This window comes from Calypte anna, chromosome 1, assembly GCF_003957555.1.
Source record: "Calypte anna isolate BGI_N300 chromosome 1, bCalAnn1_v1.p, whole genome shotgun sequence".
NCBI lineage: Eukaryota > Metazoa > Chordata > Aves > Apodiformes > Trochilidae > Calypte > Calypte anna.
The window spans coordinates 134,934,382-134,946,673 of NC_044244.1; the positions used below are offsets into that span (position 1 = coordinate 134,934,382).

The following is a 12,292-nucleotide window of genomic DNA, read 5'->3' on the forward strand; positions in this document are numbered from 1 at the left end:
TGGGCCCCTGAGTTCAGGAAGGAGATTGAGGTCCTGGAGCAGGTCCAGAGAAGAGCAAGGAGGTTGTGAAGGGATCCAGCACAAGTCCTGTGAGGAAGGGCTGAGGGAGCTGGGGGATGTTCAGTCTGGAGAAGAGGAGGCTCAGGGGAAACCTCATCACTCTCTAAAACTCCCTGAAAGGAGGGTGTAGCCAGGGGGGGTTGGTGTCTTCTCCCAGGCAGTCATCAGTAAGACAAGAGGGCATGGACTTAAGCTCTGCCTGGAGAGGTTTAGGTTGGATATTAGAAAGAATTTCTTTACGGAGAGGGCTGCCCAGGGAAGTAGTGGATTCTCCGTCCCTGGAGATATTTAAAAAGAGACTGGATGTGGCACTCAGTGCCATGGTCTGGTAACTGCTGTGGTAGTGGATCAAGGGTTGGACTTGATGATCTCAGAGTTCCCTTCCAACCCAGCCGATTCTATCCCAGCACCTCTGGTGTTCCAGCCAGAGTTGCTGTTTTATGGGATTTAAAAAATGCCAGAATAGGCAAGAACCCTAAAAATCTTTGCTAATGAGCATGTGTCCCATACAAATATAAAGCAACCTAGAAAGCTGTAAGCTTCTTGACTCCTCACATCAGTGATTCATGCTCTTGCTTCCTCATTCAATAAGCGAAACAAGTGACAGATCAGACTCTCTTCTTTTCTGCAGCAGAGACATGGTCTCAAGAAATGGTTCCTTTGTCTATTTTCTTAATATGGGTCTACTGTCTTTAATAGAATTATTCCTAAGGTAACTGCATGTAAATCCTCATTGGTTTCCACACACACTGATAGACCTCGACAGAACCTGTATATTTGACACGACCATACTTGTTTCCAAGTCACTTTGTCCTGGTTTTGCATCAAAGCTTTTCATATCAACTGCAGTTTCATTTCAGTGAGCTAATAATAACCCTTGAAAAGTGCAACCTATCAGCAAAGAAAGAAACACCTCTACGGCTGAAAATCTAATTTAAGAGTTTATACTTTACAAGACTGAATGATGAGGAAGCCTATGTGCTGGTGAAGGCATAGCCTTGTGTTTGGGCAGGGAGGCCTGTGGCAAGCTTTTGTCTTTGTCTGTAACTGGAATATCAATGAAGTCCTGTGAGGTCCAGTAACAAACTCAGCTCTTTGGGTCCAAACTCTATCCCAAGCCATTAAGTGCCAGACTAGCACAACTTAAAGCACATTATTCCCATCCAACCCTACCGCTGGTCATATTTTACTGCACTTACATTCTTCTGAGCTTTGTAAGCTTTGTTCTTCCCAACAATAATGTTTACTTTTCATCTATATCAGTCCTTAGCCCCCATCTCATCTCCACCCATACAGACTGGAGCCACTCACATCTCCAGGATTAATAAATAACCAACCTAGACTGAATCACAGCCCTGTGGTCTGGAGAAACCAGCCACAACACTTCAGCTTCAGCATTTCCAGAGTCAGACACCAGTCAATGCCATTCCTGAATTTGTACTGATGGACACCCTGTTTTGTCTTTGAACTTCTAACACAGAAGGATGCTCTGGGAAGCAGCTCAGCAGCAGATGTGAGCTTTATTATGGTATCAAGATTGTCTTTTGAAAGTGCCAGTAGAGCACTGGAAAAGTGCATCTTGGTTTGCCTTTTAACTGTAGCTCAGGAATAGACCCTGAACATTGCCCCAAGTAGTTATCTGGTTTTCCTCATGCAGAAGTACAGCAGTAACTGCACATATGACTCAATAAATGTTAGTGGATAAAGATTTTTTTTTTCTCAATGCCTGGCTGTAAATTTGACACCTTGGAAAACAGACATATATATATATATATGTCATGCTATTGTTGGTATTTTAGCATTGCTTTTGAGAAAGACGGAGTGCAGTTCGTTTAGTCAAGGTCATTAGAGCAGTTCCATTAGGGTGATGCACATTTTCCTGGGCGAATAATTGTAGTACTACTTATCTCCAAGCTATGTTTTCACAATAGAGCTGAATCAATGTATCTGATTCCAGTTCACATACATTCATTTTACTTACCAGTGGAAACTGATATTACCAGTCTTTGATAAGCACTTAAATTAATTCCTTCCAGACGTTTCATTTAATGGGTTCAGCCTGATGGAGTTAAATTAGCAGGACTATCTACTTAAGAATAACGAAAAAGGAAGTAAAGCATTTTTGGGATTAGAAATTTGAGACAGACTTGCGCATTAGCATATTAAATCCATACAATGCAGGTGTTAAAAAGGGCTTCTGTTACTCCCTAATTAGAAGCAAAGCTTTGATAAGAACAGCTTGTGTGTATCTCAAGACACAGGCTCCCCTGTGGATGGGAGAACTGCATCGCTATGCAGCTGCACGTTGTGCTGCCACTCTGTATTTTAAATTGCACCATGACATCACTTTGTTTTAGAGAAAGGGGTTCATTCTCAACCTTAGTGGAAATGTAAAGGAATTGCTTCCCTTGCTTTATTTAAGAGCAGTACTCAGAGCTGCCTTACTGCTCTCACTCATCAGGATCATTTCCCTGCTTGAACCTAGGGATGAGGCACACCCAGACATGGTACTAACAGGTCCCCAGTCATGCCAGGGAGATCAGATGTGATGTATGGCTCTACCATGGCTCTCTTACTGGAAATTATGGGTCTGGTTGGCACTTAAGGGTCTCCTACCACTTTGGGGGTGAAGACCCACAAAATCTTTCTGATTAGAAAGGCGTGAGCCACCTCTTAAAGAAATACCATCCCCTGCTGGTCTCCCAGAAGCAGAAACCTGCATGGGCAGTTCATGTTGTGCCCACATCACCTCCTGGATCAGTGTCTCACAGTGATAATTACCCTGTGTGGGGAAAGAAGCAAAGGTCATTCTGAAAGGTTTTATTCTGGCAAACACCTACACCAGTGAACAATGCCTGCAAGCAGTTATGTGCAAATGAGACACTTCCAATGTGCAATTCTGGAATATTTATGTATCTTCCCTGTAGTTACTGTTTACTGAAAATGTCAGAAAGTCTGAATTATTCCAGTAAAAAGATGTATTCTAGTTTTCCATAAAACCAGTGTCCCAAAGATTACTTTGAAAGATCCACAAAATATCTTGGGTATTGGTGTTTGTTAATCAAGTTATACCATTTTTCAGGTAGAAAAACACTACTTACTGCTTGTTTGGCAGTCCCGTCCTTCATTTATATTTCAGAAATAACATTTCCCATTAACCTTTCTGTAAATGTGCAATGCTTAGAAATATAAGGATCTGGAAACAATATGAGAACTTCAATTTAAAAGTTTTCAATGCAAAGTAGGAAACACAGGATTGGAGAACTTGGGAAAAGCTTGAAATTCATGTATTTGAGAAATACCTTCTGTCAGAAAAATCTGTAGTGTTTAAAATAAGTACTGAAAATTTACCCTTCAAAAGATTCTACATTCAATGAAATAGTTCTAGTTAGGTTACCATGAAGTCATTGTGCTTTGTGTGCTGTATCATGCATACAGGCATTTGTTTTCCAAACATTTCTTTTAGGAATGTGGGTTTGTGCTGTAAGGCTTTGTGCATTATTGCTCTAAGTCTGTTTACATAATTTCTCTGGATTTTATGGAACCCTCTTGTTAATGGGTCAGTAATGGTGGTATTCTCTATTTCCATCTTTGTAGTTACTTACCTCATCATTTTACTGCTGTGAGACATGTCAACTAGAAATAGCTCTGCCTAATCCCGGACATTTTTGATGGTGTTCAAAAGCCAGGAATTTTTTGCTTTTTCTCAGGGATATATCTGGCAGATGTCTGTATGTGCTAACAGAATTGGGCATAATAGATTTCTTATTCATTAAAAAAGTAAATAAAAATTGGTCTTAAAGTGAAAGCTACAGATCCTTCATTTTTCCTTTAAAGAAAAGTCCAGAAAAATCTGTTACATTTTATATGTAAAGTTCTTTCCAGAAAATTTAAATCTCTGGCTTGGCCACACATTTTTAAAAGAAGTCAGATAGTACATTATCCTTGACTCAGGACCACAGGTGTAAAGTAAGAGTGGAATTAGGGAGGGAAGTTTGCTAATGTAGTGTTGCTTTTATCTTTCACTTGCCTCACATATTGTTGTTTCACTCTTTCTTGTACTGAGAACAAAAACAAAAACAAAAAGAGGGTAGAGAAGGTCAGAGGGAAGAGGTGGAGAAAGTGGCTCTCAGGGTTTCTCTAGTTTTCACTGCTGCTACAGAAAAAGCCTGAGCAATCCAAAGAGCACAAACTAAAGCAAAGGGCCACATTTCAAAATAACATAAAAAAATTTAAAAAAAAAATTGCATTTGTGTGACTTGAGTTAGTTCTTAATGCAAATACTGAGTCTCTTAAGCATGTATCTCTGCTATCCTACAGAAAGAGAAATTGAGCTCTTTGTCGTGTTCCCTCTTTCCTTACTTGTTTATTGAGCGTAATAGTTTTCTAAAGTGTGATAAACACATTTCAGCATTGCTTTGCAGGCCAGAAGCAAATTTAGGGTAAAGGGAAAAGAGTTGCTTTTGTGGCACCTTTCTCCTGCAGAAAATCCACACAGTATAAAACTATGTAGAAGTAGTACAGCATTAGAGCACTTAGTTTCCTAGTCCCTCCTGAACTTTTTGCTCTTCATCTCTTTCTGTTAAGGAACAAGTAATCTCTCAGATCTGTTTCTTTCCAAGAAGAGTCAAATCTGTGTTTGTAGCTCAGTATCATCCAGCTTGGCTTACTCAGAGGATCTTAGAGTAAATCAGGTGTTGGTTGGTCTCTGCCGCACAGGACAGCTATTTCAAACAAGCTTTGATTTCCAGCTGGGACTGCCAGCCAGAAGGAGCCCAGGCCATGCTGCTTCTGCCCTGCCTTCCTTCTCTGCCCATTACCTTAGTGGCCGGCTCAAGAGCCACAGGATGCTCTAAAATCCAAGGGCTTCCTTGCTTGCTCTGTTGTGACACAGCCGTGCACTAAGGAGGTCCAACACCTCCACAAGGTCCCCGAGGAGTCAGTCTCCACCTCCCATCCCTGAATCCCAATCCTCGGAAAGCAGGACAGGTGGAGGGGCTCACTCAGCTCCCCACAATACTTTATTGTTTTATTTAAAACTTTGCATTCCTGCAAAGCGGGACAAAATATCTTATGATTTCCCAGCTCTCCTGAGGCTGCATGTTCCAGTGATGGCATTTGCCACCCAGCTGGCTGGAGAGAAGGTGCAGGCAAGGGTAGGGGTGCTTGGATTATCTATTTGCAGCCACCAAGGTGCTAAAGTTGCTTGTGCGTGCTTAAGTAACGACAATGCTGAGGATAGTGGAGAAGAGTCCCCCAGGAACAGAACATGAACATTAATTATAGGGGGGGAAAATATATTATTAACATCAGACCGCACACTACAGGAGATCCCAGTGTGACTATTAAAGGAAATTAATTACCACCTCTCTTTACCTTTCAGATCAACTCTCCTTTATAATGAGAATAATTCCTGATTGTTACCACTAGTATCATCAGCTGTGGGAGAATAATTTTTCCTGGTATTACATTCACTGCTTTTGTACACCTGTAAGTTTTGAAAATAAATACTTGCAACACACGCATTGTGTCCCTTTGAGGGGAGCCTCACAGACCAGCCTCAGGCTCTATAAACCAGACTGATATGCTAAAATACTCCCTCCTTTGAACCAGTAAGTGTGAAATAGCATCTCAATCATTCAGTGTGGTAAAATTAGGACCAGACTTCAAGAGGTAGCATGTCAGTGTATTGCAGGAGACCTCTCTTCCACATAACTACATTTCTTGTCACATCAGCCACACATGACCATTATATTGCATTTGTAAATTTGGGATTTAAGATCTCTAGAAATAACTAACCTTTCAGAAATAGATCCCTTTGAGGTCAAGTAAAAAAAAAATTTTTCCATGTACCCCACTCCCTAAAATAAAGCAGTTAAAAGCAAGGAGATATTCTTACTTTCTTACACTACTCCTGCTTCACAACACCTTTTTCCAGATCCCAGTGTATTTTCCCAATATGTCTTGCTGAAACTTAGATGAAAAAAATTTTGCTGGTAAAGTCAGAATTGAGGTCAAAACTGGACTGAAAGAAATCTCATTACAACTTTAACATCCGTAATCCACCCTGAGGAGAGAGATGAATGCAGGGAGCGGGCTGTGGATGCATTGTTTCCATTGTACTCTTGATTAACTTATAATTCACAAGTGAGGGAGTGTGAAGGAAACTACTGACTGATGGAAGGTCACCAATTCCAAGAGGAAATAAATGATATATAGGCATCCCATTCATCACTTTATTTGTGTAACAGCATTTTGGATTTTGTCCCTCTAGGGTAAAGCCCATTTAAAATCTTTTCATGTTTTTGCAAAGACAAGACTGGAAAGCCGTTGTAATCTTAGGAACAAAAGAACCATATATAAAATCCACATCGTCCCAGGGCAACCAGTGACTTCTGTGTTGAAGGCAGTGCTAATTCCCTAAATTCTTCATGATTGTCCTTGGATAGAGGCCAGTAATTATCATGATTCTTTAAACCTCACATGAAGATCTGCCATCAGACTATTTATTTGTAGTATAATAACAATCCTAAGCTTTGCTGTAAGGTTCACCTTTGCGTTACAAGGAGTGTCTGCTTCTTGGAAAATCCTGCTTACAGCCATGGCTCTAATCAGCAGTATCAGGTTCCCAAATTCTGGTGTCAAGGAGCATATGAATCTGTGCATGATCCCCTTTCCTCCATTCACCCTCAGTGTTTTACGGGAATAAATTTACTAGTGAGCAAAAGCTATACAGCAACGATACTGCATCAGTTGCTCCCTTCCTTTGTAAGAAGAGCAGATACACCTCATATAAGCATCAAGCTTCTCAACCAGTGTCTCACTTGATCACATTGAAATGGAAGCTGTGTAAGAGTAGCTAAGTCTAAGCCTGAGAAGAGTAACAACAAATCAACGTACTCCACTTCAAAAGGCTGCAGAGAGTTTGACTAAAATAATCAAAACCAGAAGTGGTCAGTAATACAGACATCATGGTCAAACAGAGAGAAGTCCTGTGCACGTATCCCTGTATTTACTTCCCCTGTTAAGTAATGCCATGGCAATAGGACAGCCAGACATGAGTGAAATGGTCTCACACTTTATTTTCTTCCACAGTTTATTGCAGAAATAATAAACACTGTGCTGCACAGAGTCAAATCGACGCATGTGACGCATTTTTGGTGGCTAATACGATTGCTCTGGAGCAGGTCAGTGCACATTCTCCCTTTCAGTTACTTGGGACAAATGCAAACTAAGTGTACCATGAAAAATTTCATCACGTAACATGGCATCCAAAAGATGATTTATGTCTCTACTGTGATATTTTTATTATGCCCCAGAGGAAAGCCATTTTAATGCACAGCTGCAAAAAGAACCACAGGTCTTAGAGTCTTAGAACAAAAAAAAGCCACAGAGTAACTGGTCTGGACTAGCATTTTCTGACACATAAACTGACAGAACGGCAAAAAATGCATGAGTTGGGACATCAGCTACATCTTTCTGAGTGTATATTTTTTGCAGTGGTAAATTTGAGTTGAATTAAGTCCTAATGCTGGATTTTGTACTAGTGCTTGTCTTGGAGGACTAAATTGCTAGATAAAGAAACAAGAGAAAGCTATGGCATGTCTGTAAAATCTTTAGGTATGGAGGAATCAAGACACTGTATTACAATAAATTCCTAAACTCTGCAGATTGTCTTTGTTCAGTCTGCTAGGAACAAATATGACACACAGTATATCAACAGCAACAACAAAAAATTCCTCAGCCAATTTCTGACTCTGTCACACCTACAACAAACAGTGTGCCTGGAGCTGGGCAGACTCCTCGACCAAACCATGACTCCACATTATCAGTGAAACCTCTTACATATAAAAGGGAAACAGCTGCTCTGCTCACCTTTTCCAGCTCAGACTTATCAGCTCAGTGTATAGTGCTAGGTCAGAATTTCAGGTCAGTTTTACAGACCTTTATCTCCACTTATTTCAAAGGACTTAAGGTTGGACCAGATGGTCCTTGAGGTCCCTCCCACCCGGGCATTCTGTGACTTCCTGTTGTTCCTCACCAATGTGTGTGAGAACAGCAACTGGCCTCATTTCTCCATCCCAGCTGATGTGTTGGATGGAGGATGCTGGTAATTTACCCAGCACCATACCTGGATGGGGCAATGCCATAGGAGGTGGTTCTCACTGGGGACATGAGCCATCAGGAGGGCAGGTTGAAGAGCTTCATTCACTCCAGAGAGGACCAAAATCCAGCCTGAGCCCAAAATAATGGACTTGATCATTTATGAATAGAAAAGCTACAGATATCTTTGAGTGCATCATAAAAACAACAGGTCAGAGACTTGGCTTATGGTGATTAGGTTTTGAGAGAGGAGAAGAAGTCTGTCTCCTGAAACTTGGCACAAAGCCTTGGTCTATTTTTGAACATCTGTTTGGGATGGCAACCTGTGATCCTTTTTTTTTTTTTCTCTTCCTATGGTTCCACATGAGAGTGACTGCTTTGGTCTGCAGTTTAGTTTGTCAGGAGCAGACTAGAGAAGCAAAAGTGTCTGCATCTGTGAAAAGGATAATACAGGAGAAAGGGTCAGAGAGCCTCTGTTTCCCAGGGAGGCTTCTTAATGTACCTTACCATTGACTCAGAGATAGATTTCAATCCATGGCATAATCAGTGTAATTCCTAGTAGTACCTGGGGTTTTTTTCAAGTTTTCTTATCCAGGCTTTGCCATGACTGTCATTGCTTATCTTTACAATTGAAAATCATCCTAGCAGCCAGGGAATTGGAAATCTACATAAAGTAACTGAAAGCTAGATATGAATTTCGGAGCTGTACTAGACATTTGGAGATTTGTTATCTCCTTTTTTTTTTTGTTGGTTTTTTGTTGGTTTGTTGTTGGGTTTTTTTGGTCTGGGTAATGGGCAAGTTAGAACCTCTCAATGAAAGGGCAGAAAATAGCCCTGAGAACAGACTGCCTAAGCTCTGATCTGGTATCTGAAGTCCCCTACCAATGTTTTTTTCTCATGAAAAAAGTAATTTATTCAGCTAAAAGAGAGTGAGGTTGACTTTGGAAATTAAAATCAATGTTTTAATTCAATACACATACAATTACCAGCTGTCAAATTGCATGTAATGCACTTTTAGTGAGGGAAAAAAAACCCAAACAAAAAAACAAAAAAATCCGCACAAAAGACCAGAATGGAGGCTTTGACAAATACTAGGATTCTCATAATTATTTTTTTTTTGGTGTATATGAGTGCAAGAGCACAAAGTTAAGCACTGCAGATGATTGGACATTATGCAGAGGGCGTAAAAGAACCAGTGGTATTTTTCAGAACATGTATCACTGCTCTCTGTAATGCTCTGTTGTCACAAATACATGGTGATTAGCTATTTATCAGCATGAAAGCACATCATAAAATCTTCCACATATCATTGAGTTTCTAATAACCTGTGTCACTGTTAAGATTAACACATTAAACCAGTCCACATAACTTCATGAAATACCTTCCTTTGGCAAGATTTCTGTTGGATTTGGCAAACAGAGGATGAAACACTGATGAGATGGGAGCATCTACTTTGTTGACTGGTCTGTGGAATAACAGTTGTTTTGTTACTCTAGGGTACCACTGTTTTGAGGTGGTAATAAGAATGTCCCCAGTAGTGTTGTCAGCATCTAAGATAATTCATGTCCCTGCCCTGCTCTACTGTAGTAATCTTTATAGACTGTGCTTGGGGATTTGACTTCCCATATTGGACCCCTGCTGATCTTTTTGCCACGTGAAGGCACACTGAAGACTAGCACTGGATATCAAGGTCAATAATTTCAATTTTGGATGTTGAGGAGTCAGACTTAAATCCATATTTACTCATCTGACTAAGTAACCTTCCAGACACTCACGTGTCCTTCCGTTCTAGTCATCTCTACCTGTGTTTCCACTGATTCCACCCCAGAGCTCTACTGGGACTAAGGATACACTGGAAATCATTTTTTATCTAAAAGATAACCAGTGTAATTACTGTTTGGGGGGGTGGAGGGGGGAAAGGCAACAAAAACAATAAATAAATAAATAAATAAATAAACCTTAACATTGCAAAAGGGGAATTGTTTCAAACCACAGACCTCTGAAAATCCATGCTTTTTTTCAGGCAGCTAAGTATACTGCTGCCACTAGCTTGAAAAGACCCATGTTTGAAAATGCTTCCTTGAGCTCACTCAGAAATACAGAATTTGAAAAGGGATTAATGATGAATCCAAAGGAAATATAACCTTCTCAGGTTGGAGTGTGACTGATGACACCCAGCCCCAGTTCATGGGGGAAGGTGGGAGTTCATTTAGACTGATTTATTAATGTTTTTCACAGAGCCAGTAAAATACTTGGTAATTAATGGCACAGAAATATGAGTTCAGCTAAAACCCTCCATAAATTACAAGTATTTAATTTAATAGTAATTTAGAGGATTTTGCAAAGTGCCAGAGCAAGATAACCACATTTGCAGAGGAAGCAAGATTGAGAGAACTGTCGTCTGGACTGATGCAAGTAATGTATCTTTATAGCCATGCAGGTCAGAATTCAGTAGCAGTACTGCTGTCCTTCACATCAATATTTCCATGAGGAGAGAGAAAAAACATATCAGGAAAAAACATTCCCTCACATCTCACTCCTCGGTCTATAGCAGACTTAAAAATTTACTGTGTGCTTCACAGTATAGTTTAGGACTCCTCATTCAGATAATATCAGGTTTAAAACAAACCTCATCCTACAGACTGAGGCACAGCTGTGACTGCACTGCAGTCCATTCCCAGTGAAGTATTTCTGAGAGTTAAAGAGATAAGGCGAAATCTAAGGAATGCCAGCCTTTTAATGGCTCTCTCTTCCAGCTTCCCTTGACCAGCATCAGCTTAAACATTTCTGGCCACCCAAGCACCCAAACTCCAGTTCTTCATGGCCAAGGTGCACATCAGGCTTTGGCTGGTGTAGCATTGCTCACACGCTTCCAGATTCCCATCCCCAGCACACAGGAGATGTTATTTAAGGCAGGAACCTCCAGCTCAGGTACTGGATCCAGTACAATGAAGGGGAGCAGGGATGGTGTGTGCTTGTCCGTGGGGAAGGCATCAGGATGCCATGGCCCCAGGGGTGGCTTCGCTTGAGAAAAGAGGTTTCTGGCCCAGGGTGCTACAGGCAGGGGAGGGAAGGCAGGGGAGGGGGAGGCTGTTGCTGCCCAAGGAACAGAAAGACCACAACTGGGTTCCCAAAGTGCACATTTTATCCCTTTCAGCTTCCAGGGGTTGGGCTAAGGTACCTATTTTTTCTAGCAAAAAGATCAGTCAGACATTAATGGAGCAATGTGGGAAAGGATGGGTGACCCAGACAGACCCCAATGTGTGCTGTGAAAGTGTTTATTAAAATTTATGTGCAAGTTTCCCAGAATTTTGGGAATATGGAGCATTTTGCTTAGCAAAGGTAGCTAGGTTTCTTTTCCTGCCTGATGTCCTTGAGAGCGAGGTGGTTAGAAACAGCAAGGTGAGAATTTTCAGAGAAGAGATCTAAAGGGCTGGGACTTAGATTTTGATGAGATTCTCCCTTTTTCTTGTGCCCATTTGAAAAAGCCCCACTTTGGGAGATTTCAGAGACTCCCTGCTGCAGATTGTAGGACTGGAACATGTTCAATCATGGTCAGAGAGGATAAAGTGTACTTAATTCTTTGCACTTTAGGTGGTTTACATTGGCAGAGGCTGAAAGGTTTAGAGTTCTGAAGTTTACACATTCACAAAGTCTTGGTGTTCAGATTTTACATCATGTACTTTTTTTCATTTGAAGTAGGAAACAATAAGAACCAGCAGAAAAGTTTTCTCAGGAGCTTGCCTTTTGAAGTATCTAAAGGAAGGAGGATGAGGTGGTAAAAAGCACCCACAGGGAACCAAATATTTTTCAGTTTAAAAGCAAAAATCCCCAGACCCAAATATCCCGAAAATAATGTGGCAGTAGGGTGAAGTATAAGTCAGTGGAAGTGAAGTGCTGTGGTATCAAATTTTCTACTGCCTTTGGCATGGTTTCTGTAACTTGTTCTCTTTTCTGCAGACACTAAAGTTGCTACAGCTTTTATAGCCACCTTGAGACTGCTTTAAACCCACAGGACAAGAAGCAGCAATAGTATTTCTGCATCCCAACATACCAGTCCATCCTGTGATGACAGGTTTTTTTCCTGGATATAGAAATAGGACATGGAACTTTCCCTTTTATCCTCATC

The 12,292-nt window shown here is 40.9% G+C and overlaps 1 protein-coding gene across 3 annotated transcripts in view; it reads left to right on the forward strand.

Annotated features, from left to right (window-relative positions):
• NPAS2 (neuronal PAS domain protein 2) overlaps positions 1-12,292 on the forward strand; it is a 104,997-nt gene that overhangs the window by 25,063 nt on the left and 67,642 nt on the right. The window contains exon 1 of one of the 3 annotated variants that reach the window (XM_030469557.1): positions 7,165-7,247. The exons of the other annotated variants lie outside the window; for them this stretch is intronic. The gene's annotated coding sequence lies outside the window, so the exon portion shown is untranslated. Of the gene's footprint in view, positions 1-7,164; positions 7,248-12,292 lie in introns of those variants that run through there. 3 annotated transcript variants of the gene reach the window in all.